This window comes from Protopterus annectens, chromosome 11.part0 (assembly GCF_019279795.1).
Source record: "Protopterus annectens isolate FY-2018-M chromosome 11.part0, PAN1.0, whole genome shotgun sequence".
Taxonomy (NCBI): domain Eukaryota; kingdom Metazoa; phylum Chordata; order Ceratodontiformes; family Protopteridae; genus Protopterus; species Protopterus annectens.
Window position 1 is genome coordinate 1,254,198,032 of NC_056745.1, and position 21,414 is coordinate 1,254,219,445.

The window sequence follows — 21,414 nt, forward strand, 5'->3', positions numbered from 1 at the left end:
AACAGTCAGAATAGCGATTTTTTTTCCCAGGGAAAAAAATTGCTGTTCCGACAAACATACACACAACTCAAGCACACCAAAATAAATAATCCACACACATACACTTCACAAAACCCTACACTAAACCAGACATACACTACTAGCTACCCACTTACCTTAACCCAACCCTAACCCTAAGGTCCCTAACTATAGCACACTCACCTTACCCACTCCCTAACCCTAACTCACCTACCCCCCCTAACCCTCAAGTCCACACAATTGCACATTTACCTGACCCGCGCCCTAACCCTAACTCACCTAACCCACGCCCAATCGCACACTCACCTTCATTTGCACACTTACCTTAACCCAGTCCGTTACCTTTGCTCCACAGTTGAGGAAATAGCGAAGCTGCAGAAATGGCCCACTGAATACTTTCCCTAGGAAAGTATTCGGTGTTCTGCAGCTTTGCTATTTCAAGTGTTTGCTCTACTGGGTTCAATATTATAACATTCAAAGTTTTTAGACTTCGATGTTATAATATAGACCCCTTTTTCCATGAGCAGTAATAGAACATGTATTTCCATAAGATAATTAGAAAACCTCAAAACAGCCTGTTTGCAGATCTTCATGAAATACCTTATGCTAGCTTTATTCTCTTGCAATCACACTGGGGAAGTTGTGTTCTCTTTGCTCAAGTCTTTAGTGCCTTTCTGAATCATGGTTCTGTACAAAGTAATATAACAAAAACAGATGATCAGCAGTAGTTTATTAAGGTTTTACTTTTGTGCTTCAACATATAATTTTTTGCAAATATAGTGAAGTCAGGGACCAGGTATTCAGAAGTGCTTATGACTGTTGCAGTATCTGTGTGCCATCTGTTGTATTTGCTGTTATATAAAAGTGCATTATATTTGAAGGGGCAGTGCTAGTTCTGTACTGTTTATTGGACATGATGTATGCAAATGATACACAGCTCTAACATCTGGGCAATAGAATAGCGTCATGCAGTGTATGATGGCATATAGTGGAAAAGTCTTATCGACCAGCAAAATGGCCACCAAAGCAAAAAGCACAACAAAACTCTTTGTAGAGTATACAATTGATAAAACTTTATAAACAAAAAAAGTGCTTAAAATCTCAAAAGACCACACAAGACAATAAAATAAAGTTGAGTGCTTCCATTTGTTTAATTTTATGAACTTCTTCAGAACAGATGACTAATACACAGAACCCTATTTAAATTGTAAAAGCCGCTATCAAAATCACCAATAAGAATTAAAGATCAATAAAACAATCAGTCGATTGATCAATAAATCAATAAAAAGTGACATTGAATAAAATATGAAAATAATCATTAATAGAGTACTCTATTCTTTAGCAACAGTTAATATTAATGTACCCGTTGACACCAGGAGCACAATCAGCCCTCAGAGTTGTAATCATTAACAAATGGCCAGGGATCAACACAATCTAATACAAAAAATTGTAAATTTCCTAAAATTGAAGCACTCACTGGCATTCTTAGCTAAGATATTAGTAAAATCACCTTTCTTAATTGCTGTACGATATTCATAACCCTTTTGTATAAGGCCCTAGTGGTTTTCCCTACATAGTAACATTCACAATCTGCACAGGTAGCTAAATAAACTATACCTGTGCTCCTACAGGTAAACCTCTTTTTACTATATACAGTTGTATTCAAATGTTTAAAAAAGACACTTTGGGAAGAATTCATAAACCTACATTGGTTACAATTGTGACATGAGAAGTCCACAAAGGCTCCCAAATTCCAGGAACTATAACAGATTCCCTGAATTCTAATAAAGATTTAATACTAGAAACTTTCTTATGAAAAAATTGTGGGTGTTCACCAACTACACATATAAGATCAGTGTTACCTAAAATAACTTTCCAATTATCAACCAAAATGTTCTTAATATCATAAGAATCAAGACAAATTGGGACACGGAAAGCAAAATTCATAACACTGCTTGCTGAATCAACATTGTTAACGTTGGAAACATACCCACTTAATAAAACAGGAGGAAACTTAGTATGCCTTATCCTAATAATTTCATCCTTAATTTCCTTCAGTTTATCTGTTGAATAACCCCTGGAAACAAACATATCCATCAATTTGTCTGTTTCCATAAAGAACAAGTTATCATCACAAGTCAACATACTAAGACAAAAAATTTGCCCATGGACAATGTTCATTTTCATGAAATGGGTATGTATACTTTTAAAATGAAAAAATTATTAGAATAAGTATCTTTTCGAAAAATAGTACCAGAGAAAACTTTTTCATCAATATTCATTGAAATACTAAGATCTAAAAAGCTGACTGTAGTCCCAGCACAGCTCACAATACATCTCATTCCAACATTATTTAAATTAATATCATCCAAAAAATATGCAACTTATCTGTAGTCCCAGTCCAAATAAGAAACAAACCATCACTGTATCTCCTATAAAAGGAGACATATTTGAAACTTGCTAATTTAGTCAACACAGTTGCTTTCCACCAACAAAGCACCAAAATAGCAAAAGCGGGGGACATCTTAGCATCCATTGCCACCCCAATTTTGTTGGTAAATCTTCCCTTCAAATTCAAAAAGCACAACAAAACTCTTTGTAGTGCATGCAACTGATAAGACTTTATGAAGAAAATCAATTTCTAGAGAATGTAAAGTCTAAAAGCAGTTGCAGATGCAGCTCAAATACATAGACTGCAGCTTGAATGATTAGACTTCAGGCACATCCTGAACATGTGTACTGAAGGTTTACCCAGAATGCATGGATTTCAAGTGCAGCTTTAATCTTCATACTGTCGTCCATTACACTGCAGCTCTAACACAGTGTGAACTGCAAATAGTAGAGGCCATAACTTCACAGATTGTGGCCCATCTGCACACACTCCAGGCCATCACTGAGCTACTGCTGCATTCCATGTGATGTATGTCGCAACAAACATACCCGCACAGACTGTGTCCCATTTCAGAACTATTGCTGCTGCTGCATGCACTACAATATATGGGGCACCAGGAATGCATTTAAACATTGTGTTTAATCCTGATATGTTGCTGCTGCCATTTGCCATGCAGAGTATGGGATAGCAGTCTTACATAAACAGACTGTGTCCCATCCCTTAGCTGCCTCCACATGATGTGCAATGTATAGAGCAGCTTTGCCTTATCTTTAAGTTTCCTCCTGCAGTGGCCAATACATTACATGACATGACCTCTGGATGTAAGGTAGTGCTGTCATTCTGAATTGCATTGCATAACAGAGTGTATGGATATAGGCTAGTATAGGAATGATGACATCCCATTATACACCATAATACATCAGTGTAGGATGCAATGGCATTACACTACACAACATGGTATCTATATATATGATAGGATACTATTAAACATGATATCTATGTGTATGATACAATGGGCATGGTGGTATCACATTACAGAGCATTGTACACAGATGCAGAATAGTTGAGGCATGTTGGTATCACATTACGCATGATACATAGATGTATGCAGTAACATTTCCCACAAAGTAAATAGACCCCAGTTCTCACTAGCCATTTGTATAAAATTGTTTTGCAAATTTGCACCTGCATCATGGAACAGTTTACTTTACTTACTCATATTACTATCCAAGATAATCCCTCTTTCTGTCTGTTTAATTAAAAATTGGAAATCAAACCTTGAACCGGAACACAAATGTACTTTCTTTAAAGGTGTTGGATAACATAATATACAAGACTCTCAAAGAAGTAGCACTACTCTTTCTGTAGCCCATCTAAACAATAATGTCTCCAGTGACTGATTTGGTAAACTATTGTAATATTTTGCATATACCGTCTTTAGCTAATGTAATTTTTTTGGTACTGTTTTTGTACTTATGGATTATTTTGATGGTGATTGATTTTGTCTAATCATGTTTATTACTGTAAAACTCTATGCATTGTCCATGTTTTGTGGTCTTGCTGAAAAAAATCTTATACCAGCCCACTCACCCAATTAGTTAATTAAGTAATTAATTAATTAATTAATTAATTAATTAATTACTATATAGATAGATAAATGGATAAATAAATAAATAAATGGGCTTACTCTCACATTACTTAACATGAAACATAGATATAAGATGCCATGGGCATATAGCCATCACATTACAGAACATGGTATCTGCATGAAGGAAGCAAGGGCATGCTGGCATCACATTACACTTTATACGTAGATGTAGGATACCATGGGGGTAATGATTTCACATTACATGACATGACATGATACATGCATGATGGCTGTTAAATAGCTGAGGCATGCTGACAGCATGTAACCTAGCATGATACATAGATATAGGATACCAGAGGCTGACAGGCATAACATTATTCAACTTGGTTTCTACATGTGGAATAGCATGGACATACAGGCATCACATTACAAAGCATGGCACACAACTGTAGGAATGTATGGCCATGCTGAAATTACATTACAGAGCATGGTACATTGATGTAGGCAGCATAGCCATGCTACCATCATAATACATGACACAGAACATAAAAGCAGCATCAGAACAATTAGGCTGGAATGTAATACTTTATATTATAACCAATGCATTTGTCTGTGGGTGAGAATAAACCGGCTCAACAATTATTTGTCCATCTTTCCAAATACAATTGTTTTAGGTTACAATCCAGCCAAAATTTCTATCCTTTCACGCATTTCTATCTGCAGTTCGTGTTGTACTTCTAACTTCTGCACTTTTACAGATAGATCTCTATTATTGTCTCTTAGCCTATTTATCTCTCTGTCTTCCTCCCATTCAGTAGGGGGTTGTAGAGAAAGTTGTAAACTCACACTTCATCCTCATACCAGTGACTGCATGATACTAGCTCATGGTCCCTTGTGGGCATGTATTCAGTCTGCTGGTTTGCATTTAACTGACGAATCTCCACAGTTGCTGAAGGATAGCCATGTTATCTAAACTTGACAGCAGCAGTAACACAAATTAAAAAAGTAAGACAGTGTGGAGCTATTTTAATACTTTAGAACTGTTGTTTACCAATCAGGAATCCATTCTATTTTTATACATTTACAAGGTGCATGCACAGTTTGCAGTTATTATTTCTTATTCTTTCTTGTTGTTTTACTTAGCCTGTCTTGAGACTAGACCCAGTTATACTGTCAGAGCAATTAAACTGGAATGTTAATACTTTATATTATTATTATTATTTGTCTTTGGGTGAGAATATGCTAGCTCAACACTTATTTGTCCCCTTTCTAAATCTTATTCTTCTGGGTTACAAGCAAGCCAAAATTAAAACTGATAACATACACCAAGTTGAATTTTGTATAAAAATAGAATTTATTAGCACAGAAAATAAATTATTGCTTTAATTTCGAGTTGGCATCAATCAATAAAACTTAACTTGCTGTACAACATGAAAGTCAGAAAAACTTCATATTACTTACAGAAATTCCTGACAGTATGGTAAAGCATGCAACATACTAATTGATTATGTTTAGTCTGTACTCAAAAGTCTTTTGGTCCTCGATGGCACTGTGAAGTAGTCCTGCATTCTCTAGCCACCTTCTCTTTGGAAGAGTCACAGAACCGATGATGATGATTCCTTGCACTTTTGCTACTGGTTTCTCGTGAAGGTTGAAGGCCACTTCATTTTCAGGGCCCTTGCCTGGCACACTCCATTTTCCCTCACTGAGAATAGATCTACTTTGGATTTGCCAGTCCCAGAGTTGGCAAGATGCAATATCACAATCTTTGGTTCCTTCTCCAGAGTGTAGAAAGCTATGTCAATCCTTTGTCAGGGTCCTTTTGGTGTCTGTCTGCAAACAGCAGGTAAGTATGACTGGCAGAAGAAGACTAAATATCTGAAAGTTGGAAGTCTCAGACTTGACTGACTAAAAGTCTTAGGATGACTACTCCAATGTCTGACCGTACAAAATGACTCAGAGCGACTGACCCAAAATTACTGACTTGAGTTCAGTTCTACAGCAGTATATATCTTTTCAGGGCAGAGAGGGTTCAGAATTTTCTTTGTTCTGCTTCTGCAATTGATGAAGTCCAGCCTTTACCTTGGCTGTTTGTCTTACCACAGTACATTATCTCTGTCCTCTACTCTTTTCAGTTCTCTTTCCTCTTATTCTGTTCTGATATCTCTCTCATTACTTTCCACTTCAAAACTTAGATTATTTTTGTTATGACTGCTTTAGTTAGAGTTCAGTACTATATGAATGCTACAACAGGTAATAATGAAGAGGAATAAAAGAAGAAGAAAATGTATGAAGCACGCTGTTCTAAAACTGTTATTTTAAGTCAATAGTAAAAAGCATTCTGCTTGTATATAAGGCACAAATATAAAGAATTGTTTAAACATAAGAGTAGATGTTATATTTAAAATAAAAATGTATTTATAAAGTTTTTATAATAGCATAATCCATTAATTAATTCCCAATGAGTTTAACTTGAAGTAAAACCTCTGCTATTCTCTATATATATCTTTAAGGTAAACAAGCATATCACCAAGAGACACCCCCCACCCCCGCTCCACCTTATGAATTTAAGGTTATAAACATCCAACTCATATTATATATGTACAGGGCTATTCCTGTTCCCATTATGAGTCAATAAGATTAAAGTAATTAATAATAAATTATATTATGTTGAATCAGACTTTCTTCTTAATGCAGTGTTTCTTTACTTTTATATGACTTTTCAAAGGTTTTCTTTTATCTTTTATTGAGAATCTCATTAAAGTCATTTCCTGTATTTCTATGATCTGCTTACTATGGAGTAGCCATATACCATTAAAGTATATACATATTGCTTATTATCTCATTACATAACCTTTTACTGAACTGTTAATTAGTTTTAACTATTGGAGCATCAATGGAATTTAATTATCATTTCAGCCCTATTTTAACATATTCTTAATGAGACTGTCATTCACAGTTTCAAATTAACTGTCAGAATGTTAAACTAAAATGTTAAGGTCAGCTGCAGTGAAACAGAGCATTGAATAGATCTGTACTTCATCACTCCACCATGTAATAAAGTAAAGATGTAGAGGTGAGGACACAGGACTGAGAATGCAATAAACCAAAGAGTCAGTCTTTCCCCTTTATTCTGTTCTTTCACCTTCCTTCTTCCCCCTTTTATGGAACTAATCATATGGGGAAGTAACAGGAACAAGCCAGGGAATATTCCACAGAGCAACAAAAGAAAAACACCTGCTGCAAGCATCACTCAGCTGAACAACAACAACACAAGTAGGTACTGTATTTTTAAAAGCATCTGAGTCTTATTGTGTAGTTGAATGTTATATAAAAATAGAAGTATATTATATATGGATCCGACTATGTATAAAAAAGAGGTATAACTACTTTGTTAATGTCATTGTTTAAAGTGTATAAGAGTTATCAAACAACTTTTAGTGGCATGTAATATCTTTCTCTGGAGACTATAAGGGTACTTCTAGTTTTCCTTTAAAGTATGTATGATGGTTTGACTCCATTTAAATATGATGTTACCTCTACTAGGGTGCTCGAGAGAGGATTGCATTTGAAGACACTGAGTGATGCTCATAGCTTGCAAAGGAAGCAAACTGTGAATACTCAGACTTAGTATATTCATATATGGATAATAACAAAGTGCTAAATGTTATGTTTAAACCAGCTATTAACAAGAGAACATCAACGTTTCAGAACATTTCACAGTCTCATAACTTCCATACATTTAAGTCAACTCTCAAGTATGGAAAGCAGATGTTAAATGGGTCAGTTAATTAAATAATATATTGCTGCTAAAATCATACAATAGTTTAAAGATGTTGCAGACTGCAAGACAGGTATATTCAGACATTAATTATGAGTGTTTGAAAATAAACAGTGTTATATCTATTTGACTATTAGTTGAATCACTAATAATATTATATCCAAGAGTTTAAATGTATTCATTGGGTATTAACAATCTGGTTACCTGTGAGCATTAGTAGTTATAAGTATCAAAGTACAGAAGCAGTAGCAGTTCACTTCCATAGCTATATACTTTATGTTACTGAGTTGCACTTACTGGAAAGTACTTATTTATTTTTATTTATTTTTATTTTACATTTGTTGACCGGGATAGTCCGACTGGATACATGTCCATTTTCAGCGGAGGCCCAGGGAGAAAAGCTCCAAGGGTAAGCAGATACAGCATTACATAATATCAGCATTACATATTACAAGCAGACTATTTACAGAAATTACATAAATAAGCAAGTTAAACAAGTTCCACAGGTTAGAGTTAATCGCAAGCGTAATTCAGGATTAAATTAAATTACACAGTAAGATGGCTAACAGATTTTTACACATTCTAGAGAGAGTTAGCCAGGCTTGATACAGTGACATAGCCAGTTAAGTGACAAATGTTGTTTGAGTCTAGTTTTAAATTGACCTCAGGTGGAAAGTAAGGTAATATCAGCTGGAAGAAAGTTCCAGGATCTACTTACAGAGTTTGCAAAGAGAGAGTCACCGGCTGTGTTATTAATTTTGCTAGTCTGAATTAGTAGTTTGTTAGAGGATTGAAGCAGTCTAGGATTGTTATAGGGGGTGATAATATTTTTAAGTGCAGGACTATTGTCCGGATTATAGAGGATTTTATAGGCCACAATCAGTTGGTTATACTGGATTAGGCTGGGTAGTTCAAGCCACCCAAGCTGGTTTAGATTGATGCAATGATGTGTCCTAAATGGCAGTCCAGTGGCAAACCTAGCAATGTGGTTGTAGCAAGTTGAGAGTTTGTTAAGGACAGTCTTGTTTAAATTCGAGAGTAGAGGGGATGCATACAGAAGGATTGAAAGAAGGTGAGAGCGAGCTATGGCAATTTTAGCTGGAGGGGTTAGGAAGGCTTTTATTCTGTAAAGTGACCCTAGTTTTTTATTGATGGTTTTGATAGTTTGGTTAACATGCAGGTCGAATTTTCGATTATTATCTATGATGACACCTAATAGTTTTGTAGAGGGGTTAGGGAAGATTATTGTGCCATCATTTGAATTTATGGTAAAGGTGAAAGCAAGGTAAAAGCGGTAGACCTACGTGTTGGTGAAAATAACAGCATTTTAGTTTTTTTGGGATTTAGGATCAGACGGTGTTCAGAAAGCCAGTTATCTATTGTATTAAAGGTGACAGCAGAAACCACAAAACAACGAGCATTTAGTCCACAAGATAACCTGTAACTCCACTGAAAAATGCTAACTGCATCCAACGCATGAAACTACCACAGCGTGTAAAAACAGCAAGAAGGTTTAATCCACGATAAAACGTACAAATACAGTTGGTGGTGTACACTGATGTTAAGCGCTTTCACTCATCACAACATGAGCTTCATCAGAACAATTTGACTACAGATGCCTTCAGTTTAAATAACAAATCTGGCGCCAAAACTTCTTAATGTTTCTTAAAGCAACATATTCTCATGTCAAGCACATCCAAATGTATATATAAATATCTACTACTTCTTAATACATTATAACTAAAACTAAACTAAAATAAAAAACATATTACATGTATAAAATTGTTATATATGTGTAAAAATTATTATTTATATATAAAAAATGCTTTTGATAACAAAATAAATCTGAACCTATTAGCAAAAAAATCAAGTACGTCTGTCTAACAAAGGTTTAATTGATATACTGTCAGTTAATCCAGGGAATGTGGTGGCATCTGTGTACAACTGCCACCACAATTCTCTGCATGCCAATACAATTGTATTAAAGGTGGTCTGGGTAGCTGACCATAACTCTTTTGGAGATGTGGCCGAGCAAATCAGAGTAGAGTCATCAGCATATTGGATACAGCTGACTTTTAGGATGACAGTATAAAGGTCGTTAATGAAGATGGAGAACAGCAAGGGCCGTAGTATAGAGCCTTGTGGTACTCCAAGGGTGTTAGGTAGAAGGTTAGAGAGTTTGTTCTGCCAGAGGACAGCCTGCTGTCGACCATTCAGGTAGGATTGAAACCATTGAAGGGCTCTAGTATCTAGACAGAATGTTTGCAGGGTGTAGATTAAAAGTTGGTGATGAACCATATCAAATGCCTTGGAAAGATCCAAGAAGAGGGCTGAGGATATATAATTATTGTTGCGATTATGGTTTATGGTGTTGGTAAAGGCTAGGAGGGCTGAAGTAGAGCTGTGATGAGGATGGAAGCCATGCTGAGTGTCTGCCATAAGGTGATTCTGGATTAGGTGGTGCATGAGTTGTCTATGAATACATTTTTCCATAATCTTTGCAAGTGGAGAGAGTATGGCTATTGGCCTATAACTGGAGAATTCAGTAGAGCTGCCTCCTTTGTGAAGTGGGATTACATAGGATATTTTCCATATGGTGGGAATTTTAGCTTCTACTATAGTTCAATTGATTAGTATTGAGACAGGGTAAGCAATAGCATCAGCTGATTTTTGTAGGTACTCAAGAGGGAGTTGATCAGCAGAAAGTGTAGTGGGTTTAAATTTTTTGATCAAGGTACGGATAAGTGAAGTGGCGACTGGTTGGAAGCTGAATGCGAGTAGGTTTCTAGGGGTGCTACTTTCAGGACCAGGGGAGCTAGGAGGTAGTTGGCTAGCTAGGGCTTGAATTGTTTCAGTAAAGAATCGGTTAAAACTGTCAGAAACATCTTCAAGGGTTTTATCAATAGTAGCAGCAGGGATTGGAGTTGAAGTTTGTCCAGGATGTAGTAGATTATTTAAACCCACCCAAAACTTCTGAGGGTTATTTTGATTTACTGTCTGTAAATTACAGTAGTATTGTTTTTTATCTTGTAAAATGGATTTTTTAGCTTCGTTCCTAGATTGCCTGTATTTAATGTGATCTTGGGGGTCTTTAGAAGAACGCCATAAAGCCCATGCTTTGTTTCTAAGGGTAATTTTGAGTTTAGACTCTTTAGAAAGCCATGGTGCAGTTTTTGCCTTTGTTCTCTTTGAACGAACATGTGCATGCAAATCAAGGATCTCAAGGAATTTGTTGTTAAAGTATGCTACTGCTTCCTCTAAGGGGAGGTGTTTTAGAATAGACCAATTACATGAGTTTAGTTCTTGTTGGAATTTGGCAGGGTCAAAGTTTATATTGTTTCTAACCTTTCTGAGTAAGGGTTGTTGGGAATTAATGGCTTTGTGCTTAATTACATATGTGAGAAGGTGATCGCTTAGGCCATCAGGGAGGGTACCAGAGGTGTACAGTTGGGGGTGACTTTTTATGAGTACCCAGTCAAGTATGCTTTCTTTTTGGTTGGGTTTACCTATCCTGGTAGGGGTGGATATGATTTGTGTAAATGCATGCAGGTTAATATGGGTGGTTGGGGATTCTGAGGAACAGGTTCCCCAGTCTATGTTAAAGTCTCCAAGTAGTAGGGTTTCTTGGGGGTAGTGACATGATAGCCAGTGCAGGATATTTTTGAGTGTAGATATATTGTTACCTGGGGGTATGTACATACAGATGATATTAATGCATTTATTTTTATTAAGTTGCAATTTGGTGGCAAGAATCTCCGAGTTATTAATCTGAGGTGGTTGTATTACATCTATGGTGACAGTCAACTCAGATTTATAGAGTACAGCTACCCCACCCCCCTTCCTCGAAGCACGATCCAGCCTGTGTATGTTGTACCCAGGTGGTAACATTTCATTGTCTGTAGTGTTAGATTTTACCCAGGTTTCAGACAAAGAGGGAATCTCAGGGGAGTGGACATGCAGAAGTGCATGCAATTCATGTACCTTGTTATTAATGCTTCTAATATTGAGATGACAGGCTAGGAGATAGTTAGTTGGCCTATTAATTGTAGGTTTGTAGCTTAGATTGCAAGTAGAGGGGGTATGTGTATCTGACGTGGGTGGGCCACGGCTGGGGTGAATATCACCACCAAGTATTAGGTTAAGTCTATACTTGGTGATGAACTTCAGGAATTTGTTTATTAGTTTGTGGTAGTCTTTGGATCTAGAGCTAATGTGCCTGGGGTTGAGATGTTGATAGACTGAACAAGATGTTGTATAGGACATGGTACTGTAAGTATGGTTGAAAGTGGGAGGATTTACAGCTGGGGTGGTAGTATGGCCTTTCAGGACCTGAAATCCCGTGAGAAACTGGTTTTCATACAAGGTAAGGAGGCATGGTGCAAACAAGAGGGGTAGTAAAGAGGAGTATATCATTATCTGTGATTCAGCTAGTGAGTTAAGGAACTATTTACTTGGTGATGCAATACCAGAAGATAGAGTGGTGAGGGAAGTACTGGAAGGGGGATGGGAGAATGCCATATGAAAGCTAATAGGTGCTATTGAAATGTAGGTAGAAGAATGGGGGTGGGAGGAATTATCCCAGATGAAAGCAGATAGGATCTAGAAAGTGGGGGAGTGGCTATAGTACTGTAAATTTAGAGGTACTGGGGTGGGAGAGAATTGGGGGCAGGGAGGGGAGCGAAGAGAGCCCGAGTGCAGAGCGGGTGAACGTAGAAGGGCTATTGCAGTTTACAAGGTTTCCTAAGGTGTCCTAAAGCTAAAAGGTAAGTATTATAGTTCTTAATGTAAGAGTCAGTTTACTTAAGTTACAGGGGAAGGAGGCAAACACTCAAGTAGAAAAAGAGCCCTATGGCTGACCAAAATGGTGACCTGCTTAATTACACAGCACTGTAAGTGAAAGCTCAACAAATGCTTTTTGTGTGCAACCTACTCTGCTTAAAAGCTGAGAGAAACTGTTTGCAGTCTTGTAGACTCTGTTTTGTAGGGAACTGTAGAGTACAACTAGGAAAAGAGAAAAGCAGAGATTATAGGGTAAGCATGAAGGCAACAACAGGCAGTTATTTTATAATAATACATTCAGAAAGGTTTGATGGTGGGGGGTAAAGTAGCATTCTCCAGAATGAACAAAGATTTATAGCTAAGAAACCTAAGCAAGAGAGCAATGCAGTAAATAAACACTTGCCAGCTTTTAAAGATATACCAGAAAAACTAAATCAATAGTTCACAATTGTACAACTGGAAAATTGCCAGTAAAAGCACTTCAGGTATAGCTAGCCCAAGTTATTCAAGTCATAAAAGTACTTCTTCAATGTGTGTGTGCAATTTAAACATTAAAGACACATGCAGCAAGTAGGAGCTCTGATTATACACTTTCTCTAGGTACAGTTTCAGTTTAAACACAAATATTACCACAGAAATTCAGTAAAGTCACTAGCTACTTATAGAGCCTCTGCAATAAAATAGAGCAGTCTGTGCAGAATCAGAATTTAGCAGCAGGTCATTCAGTTATTCAAAAAACAGTAAAAGATCCATACAATGAAGAAACTTACACTAAGTTACACCAGGTCAGCCAAGGGGGGAAGAGAGAGGGAAATCCTAAGCACCTAGACACCACACCAGAGGTAAGTTGAATGTAAGGGCCTAAAATCTGCACTCAGCACTATAATGTTATTTGCACTCAGTACTTTAATTTTAATGTTACTTGCACTCAGCACTGTAATTTCACTTATGTTTAGCAGGAAAGACAGACTAACAGTATACAATTTTGGGAATTTTTACAAGGGTTACTTGTTCAAATGTCAAGCTATTGCAGTTTACAAGGTTTCCTAAGGTGTCCTAAAGCTATAAGGTAAGTAAGAATACTTTCTTTAAAGGGTAGTAGCCACATATCAGGTCACAGCCGGTTACCACAGGATGGCACTCTGTGTAAATGTCAGATGGATAGATCTCCTATTAGTAAAAGCCCGTACATCTAAATATGGTCCTCATTAATGTTGCTAAGGTAGACAGATGCTGTGTCAGACCATTAACAATGATGATGGTGTTGGAGAGTACTTAATGCAGTGCATTACTGCAGCCAAGACACATTGTTTCCAATACAATGCTGCCATACTGATTTCATACCCCATACCACAGTGGTAACCCAGGTTGTGTGAAAGAAAAGAAATTGTCTGTTTGAGAGTTTCTTTGTTAAGAATTATGGATAGTAGTACAAATGGGATACACACTACCACTTTTGAAAGGTCAGCACAAACAGAAACAAAGGATAAAAAACAGAACTACCAATAAATATAAATACAAAAAAATAAGAAAGAAAAATGCAATAAAAACTAGATGGATGATAGAACAGCGTTCTGAGAAACAGAAAAAGCAGTATTAAGCAGAATACACTCTGTATTAGGCAGTGTTAGGCAGAATAAACTCTTTCAATTATCAAGCATCCCTCATAAAGTATGCTGCTGATGACTCCACATTAATCTCTTCTGCCAGTAACCTAATTACTCTCACACCTAATGCCCAGCAAAACCTCATGCAAGGGTCATTTTCATCAGTTGAAAGCTAGCTCAATAACTCCCAACTTCTACGCAATCCAAAAAAAGCTGCCACTTTACGTCTTAAAAGCCCTTACTCACCTCAAACAAAATTTTTCAATAACAGCATCTCATAACACCAGTGTAGAAGTCATCCCCCATACCAAGCTATTAGGCATGACAATAGATGATAATCTGAAATCTGATTTGCATGTAGAAGAAGTTATAAAAAAATCACCAAAAATTAGGGACACTTTGTAGAAAAAAAACACTTCTTAACTTATTCATCCAGGAAACTCCTGGTCTGTACACTTCAACTCCCTACTTTACTGAATGGCTCCCCAGTACTGCTTAACCTTCAGGCTTCCATCCAAAATAAACTAAAACAGTGCTACAATAAAATAGCAAAATTTGCCACTAACTCATCAAACAGAACCTGTCACTGCTTAGCCCTAAAACTGCTTGATTATTTGAATTACCCAAGCAACTCACTTGCATCCAACTACTCATAGTCCACAAATTAACGTACAAGCCAGAACAAAGCAAAGCCCTTTTAGTCTTATTGCATATATACACCCTGCTAGGCCACTTTGATCTGAAAAAAATGCTCCTCACTACCTACAAACCACATCTGTCAGCAGGAGCCTCTCGTTATTCTAGCTATGTAGCCCACTTTTGGAACTCAATCTTCTTATTCCTTAAACATACTAGCTAACCTTTCCAGTTTCAAGACCAGTCTAAAAAAATATCTGTCTGACAATTGTACCTGTACCTGCACAACCCTTAAAACAGATGCATGACTACCTACTCACTATAAGTATGCCTGACTCACTCTAAATTCACTAACACCTCCATATCTTAGCAGGTAGTAATGGCCCAACATCAAAAGAAGCTCTCACTTTAATGATGCCATACTACTAATGTATGCTATTGTACTTCTTCAGCTAACACTTAATTCTATTATTTTCCTGTATCATGTCCTTCCATAGCATTCTCATCTTTCTAATAATAATCAACTCTCTTTTCATGTCCTTAATTTTCCCACCTGTCATTACTCCTTCTCATCTCATTCTATTCCTGTTTATTTTGGCAGCAGAATACTCTATCAATTCACACCTCCATATATTACTAGAAATATAGTCAATATTTTGAATAACTGTTTATTATTTATTTATTTATTTTATTTATTGGCATTTGATTACCAGGAAGGTCCGACTGGGTAGAAGTCCATTTTCAAATGAGGTCTGGAGAGAAAAGCTCCAAATTATTACAAATAATTGTAGTAGTAGTAGAGTAGTTGGGAGGGTGGCCTAATGGTTAAGGTGTTTACCTTACAAACACAAGCTGCAGCGTTTGAGTCTCACAAGGGATAACTGGCTAGGCTTAATATGGCTCACAAGGGCAGTTAGCTTAGTACTAATCTATGAACCTAAAACATTTTAAGAACAATAATTTTTACAGTCTTCAAAATAAAGCAAAAACATCTGTAGTTTAAATAATTGTAACAAATCCTATAAGACATTAGCTTGCTTGGCATAGGCTATCAGCATCTGAAAGTGTCTTGCTATTTGCAGTGCATGTTGTATTCTTGACTGCAATATATCCTAATAGTATTCCATAAATGCATTTTAATCTGTGTTTTATATGTTTTGGAGATTTTTCTCCCCTTGTATATAAGGGTCTATATTAGAACATCGAAATTTCAGAAGTTCGAATGTTCTAATATCTACCCCTATTCAGCAAAAGCTGAAAACATCAAACATACAGAACAGCAATTTTTTTCCTAGGGAAAAAATTTGCTGTTTCAAAACACATACACACAACACAAACACACCAAACAAACAGCAATCCACACACATACACCTAAAATCATACACCTAACCCTGCACTAAACTATACACACACCAATAACTATCCACTTACCTTAACCCAAACCCTAACCCTAAGGTCTGTCACTATCGCATACTCACCCACGCCCTAACCCTACCTCACCTACCCCGCTCTAACCCTCACATCCACACAACTGCACACTTACCTGACCCATGCCCTAACCCTAACTCACCTAACCCGCCCTAACCCTCATGTCCACACAATTGCACACATATCTAACCCGCACTCTAACCTAACTAACCTAACCCGCACTCAATCGCACACTTACCTGAACCCGACCCGTAATTTTCCACCGCAGCGCTGAAAATACTGGTGACAGAAATGGACAACCAAATTCTTTCCCTAGGAAAAAAATTTGGTTTTCTGTTGCTTCGATATTTTCAGCTTTCGCTGAATAGGGGTCGATATTAGAACATTCAAAGTTTTGAAACTTCGTTGTTCTAATATAGACCCGTATATAATTACTTATCATCTACTTTAATGTTTTTGTGGAGTCATTCTCCCTAACTCATTGTAAAATATTTAAAATGTTGTGGGGCTTTTCCCTCTTTGTATATAATCACTCATTAACTCCTGTAAAAATGTTTTTGAATGTGCTGTGGGACTTTTTGCTGCAAGCCTCGACTGAAAATGGGCCACTGGCTGAGTCAGCTTTTCCCAGTTATCAAAGGACAGCTAAATAAATAATGTGGTACAGCATGGTGCCATATCACAAGCTTTGAATATAAGGCAAGAGAGTTCCCTGCCTAATACGTAGGGCTAGTGGTAAAGTGTTGAGATGAAGATAGGACATGTCTTTCTTCTGTGCAAATAAACTAACAGCAGAGTGGTCTCAGGGTCAGTTTTAAGAATAAAGAGGACAAGGTAGCTGTGTGCCATGAAGGGTTGTGGTTTGTTAAGATGGTATAAGATACTTGTCAGGTCAGCAATGGTGAACATAATTATATAACAGATTGTAAGCATAATAGGTCAGCCATTGTTCTGCACAATTAAATTATTCAATGATATGCTTAAAGTCAATCTATTGCTTGGAGATCACATCTCTGTGACAAATTCATGTTAAATGTGCCAGCTGTCCATTAGTCTTAAATAGAAATGCTCAGTGTATATTGACAGAGTTCACATTTTCTTATCAATAGCCAGAACACTTTAACAACAGATTTTCCAGGACTGTAATGAGGCATTGTTCATTATTGTAGACACCTACATGTGATAGTATTTCTTATGAAAGATGGAGAGTTCCTGTAAGATAACATTTAACAAACCTACTCTATGGCAATATGGAGTATTTATGTTTAAAACACTAGCCAGGCTGTTAGAAGTTCATTTCTTTCTTCCGTTTGTTTTTAACTGGTCAGTAGTTCACTGCTTTTTACAGCAAGGCAGCATTGTGCCTCATGCAGATGAGATAAGTTACAGGGCAGACACTTCCAACATACAGGTGCTTTAATCCAGCCTCACACACTACTTAGGATATAAAATTCCATCAGTTTAAAAACAAAATTACTGAATTACAAAATGTGGAAACATGCAGAGGTACTTCACAGGATTAAAATTCAAAACAAGTTGTTTGTGTTTTATTATAAGATCCAGCTTGTTATTACAGTACTCAACAAATGTGCACAGACATCTTACCCAATGAGGAATTCATTCTTTGAAGCTTAAAATTTTGTTTACTCTCCACCTCAAAATGAGATTTTATATAAGGAAGAGACTAAGAGTGGTCACCTCTCATTTACTCCACACATGTAATGCACCTTGTCCAGAAAAAAAATGATCCCTCCTCTGTGTTGCTTTACAGATTCAGGAGAAGTGTACCATGTGTCATATTTAAAGTAGCTAACCTGTGTTGCAGTGATGTGATTCAGCAGATTGAAGACCACTGACAAATCTGTGAGGATAGCAGATTAGAATTTTGACAGGGCAGTACTTGTAGCATGACATTTACAAACAAACGCTGGGAACCAGCTTCAGAGCACATAGTGATATAACCGTCATTGCATGCCAGGTGCCATGTGAATGAATAATTAGTATGCCTGGTGCTGGATTAGAGAGTCAAGGAGGGTGGGAGTGAGTGGCAGATCACCCAACTTTAGGAGAACAATGCAGCCTTGTCTTAGCATATCTGAGGATTGGAGTTATAGAAGAGAGGTTGAAGAGTTGTGAACTTGTAAACATCTGTCAAATGGTGTGTTCAGAGCCAATGAACATGTGCACATCCACCGAGCAATGCATTCATGTTGTAGAAGAACACCCACAACAGTCGCCAGCATTCATAATGTTGCCAAAATCAAAAGTAATCTTTTACCATAAAGTCAGCAAATAATGCTATCAATTAAACTTTAATGCACAGCAAACTTCTAGGCATTATAATAGATGATAGTCTGAAATCTGACCAGCATATACCGCTTACTATTAAATTTACACACCAGAAACTAGGCTCTCTTTATAGGCTCAATGGCTTCCTTACAAATACTGCAAGAAAAACTCTATCTATCACCTTCTTATTGCCAACTCTCTTATATGCAGCTGCTATCCTAACAAACTTAAATAATACTCAAAGAAAGAAACTTGCCTCCTGCTACAGTAAAATAGCTAAATTTGCCACCAATCTCCCTCAAGGGACCCACCATTGTAATAGCTTAAAGCAATTAAAGTAGCTTGAATTACTCAACTACCTAACATATTCACAACTAACTACACACACAAACTCATTCATCATCCAGAAAAATTTCCAGCACTACAAAACGTATTATTACACTACTGTCCAGCAAGGGACCTCTGCTCTAGTAACAAATTCTTATTACTTACAAATAAGTCAAATAATGTTGCAGAAGACGCGCTGCACTTCCAATCCATTGCTCAACTCTGGAATAGTATCCCTACACAAATAAAACTCTCCAACAAACTCAGTAGTTTTAAACCACTGCTTAAACAGCATTGTAACCAGTCCTGGTCCTGAACATGCTTATCACAAGGTTAAGACTTTATGTTCACTGTACGATACTCTCCCAAATACTGTCCTTAAACAGGATACTCTCAACCTCTCACTGAAATGACAAAACAATTTTTATACATAAATGATGTCTATACAATCCACTAAGTTGCACGTGGGCTTCCACCTCTGTAAAATCTTAAGAGTGTATAAATGTAACTACTGTTTGTGTATAAATGTAAATAGAAATGTAACTACTCTGTGTTTATCTGGAACTTAGTATAATGCAGTGTAAACAAATGGAGCTTTTCTCCCTGACCCCTGATGAAAATGGGTATTACTCAGTCGGAGTTTCCTAGTAAACAAAGACAAATAAATAAATAAATATTGACAGGCATGATTTTTAAGGCTGCTGTGGATACAGGGAGATTGGGGCTACATCAAAAACCCAGATGGCTGCTTGAATGATGATCACTTTGTGATTAGCTCTGGTTCAAAGGGAAATTAATATGCTCATCAACTCTTAGGAGAGCTGATCATTTGCAGGCAATGGGTAGAAAAAGATAAACAAAAAACAGTTGATGAGCATAAGTAGTTAAGTGAGTTGTTTAAAAGTGATTTTCATTCCAGTTGGACAGGAGTGAGTGTGGTCTGCCATGGCACTTGGAAGGTTCTTTGCCTGACAGGATATAAGAACTTGACAAACTTTTATAACCAGAAGCATTGTGTGTAGAAAGGCCACATTTGTCACTGGTTGAATAATGTAACATTTGCTTCCACTTCCAGATACTTTCATATAATCCAGGTAGTACTCCCAGGCTACCTCTGAAAAGATACTTCTATCCAGTAAGCGTACTTAGTTAACAAACAAACAAATAAACAGAAAAAAACAAACAAATAAATAAAACCACCTGGGGCAAAGGGGAAAGGCAATTTAGAAATCCTTCATGGCTGCCTGGATGATGGCCTCAGTGAAAAAGAAAATGATGGTCAGCAGACAGTGTGGGAAGGTATTAAAAGCCACATAGTGTATAGCAGATGTATACAGTAAACTCACCAATGTGTCCCACAGGGTAACACATACAGCAAATTTGTCAATACATCGCACACAAGTAAATCAATGTATCTTTTCTCAGAGAGTGTCACAGACCACAACTTAATGGTACATTCTGAAGAGTTATACGTTCAGTGAGTTCACAAGTGCATCCCATAGAGTGATACATACAGGGTGTTAACTAATGTATTTCAGAGTAATACATTAATTGAGTTAACCAATGTATTTCAGAGAGTGTTACATACCATGAACTTGCCAGTGTATCAGATAGAGGGACACATATGGTGAGTTAACCAGTCCAATCCACAGACATATATATATATATATATATATATATATATATATGTGTGTGTGTGTGTGTGTGTGTGTGTGTGTGTGTGTATATATATATATATATATATATATATATATATATATATATATATGTATATATATATATATATATATATATATAGTGAGTTAATCAATGAATCACAGAGAGTGCTGCATACTGTGACTTAAAAGCATATCCTCCATAGTTATACATACAGTGAGTTCATCAATGTGCTGCAGACACTGAAACATATAATGAGTTTAATTAATTAATTAATTAATTAATTAATTAATTAATTAATTAATTAATTTTGTTAACTGGGTAAGGAGAGTGGTTAAGAGATCCTTTTCAGCCATTATGTAGACCCAGGGGGCAACAGTAGAATAATCTAAGACATCGTAATATAAAGCTGCAATCTAAAAGTAGTTATATACATCGCAAGCTAACGTTGTAGTATACAAGATAACTATAATTTGCAGTGAAACATAACAGTAAACAATATATTTATATACAGTATTATCAGATTAGTAAGTTCAAAGATTTACATTTATCTTTAGTGATAGGGAACATGTAGCAAATGAGCCTAAATATATTTTAGGGTTAGAATTGGCAAGTAATGTGTATTATTAGTTCTAAACATTATCTTTGAAATGTGCAAGCAAATTCCTTTGAAAGGTGTTCTTTCAGTTTAGATTTAAACAGGTCCAAGGTATAAGTGAACAAAAGTATCCCACAAAGTGATATATATGCAGCTTGTTAACCCATGTATCCTACAGGTATGAGCTTGGCAGTGTATCCTGCCATATGATGCAGCTCATTTGTGAGTCCCATAGAGTGTTATATACTGATTCCTCACTTACCAGGCTGGACAATGATAGGGTCATTGTGATACAGCTCATTTGTGAATCTATTA

General features: G+C 36.6%; 1 protein-coding gene across 2 annotated transcripts in view; it reads left to right on the forward strand.

Moving 5' to 3' along the window:
• The window catches only part of MPPED1 (metallophosphoesterase domain containing 1), a 1,214,292-nt gene that overhangs the window by 458,545 nt on the left and 734,333 nt on the right, over positions 1-21,414 (forward strand). The window lies entirely within an intron of this gene.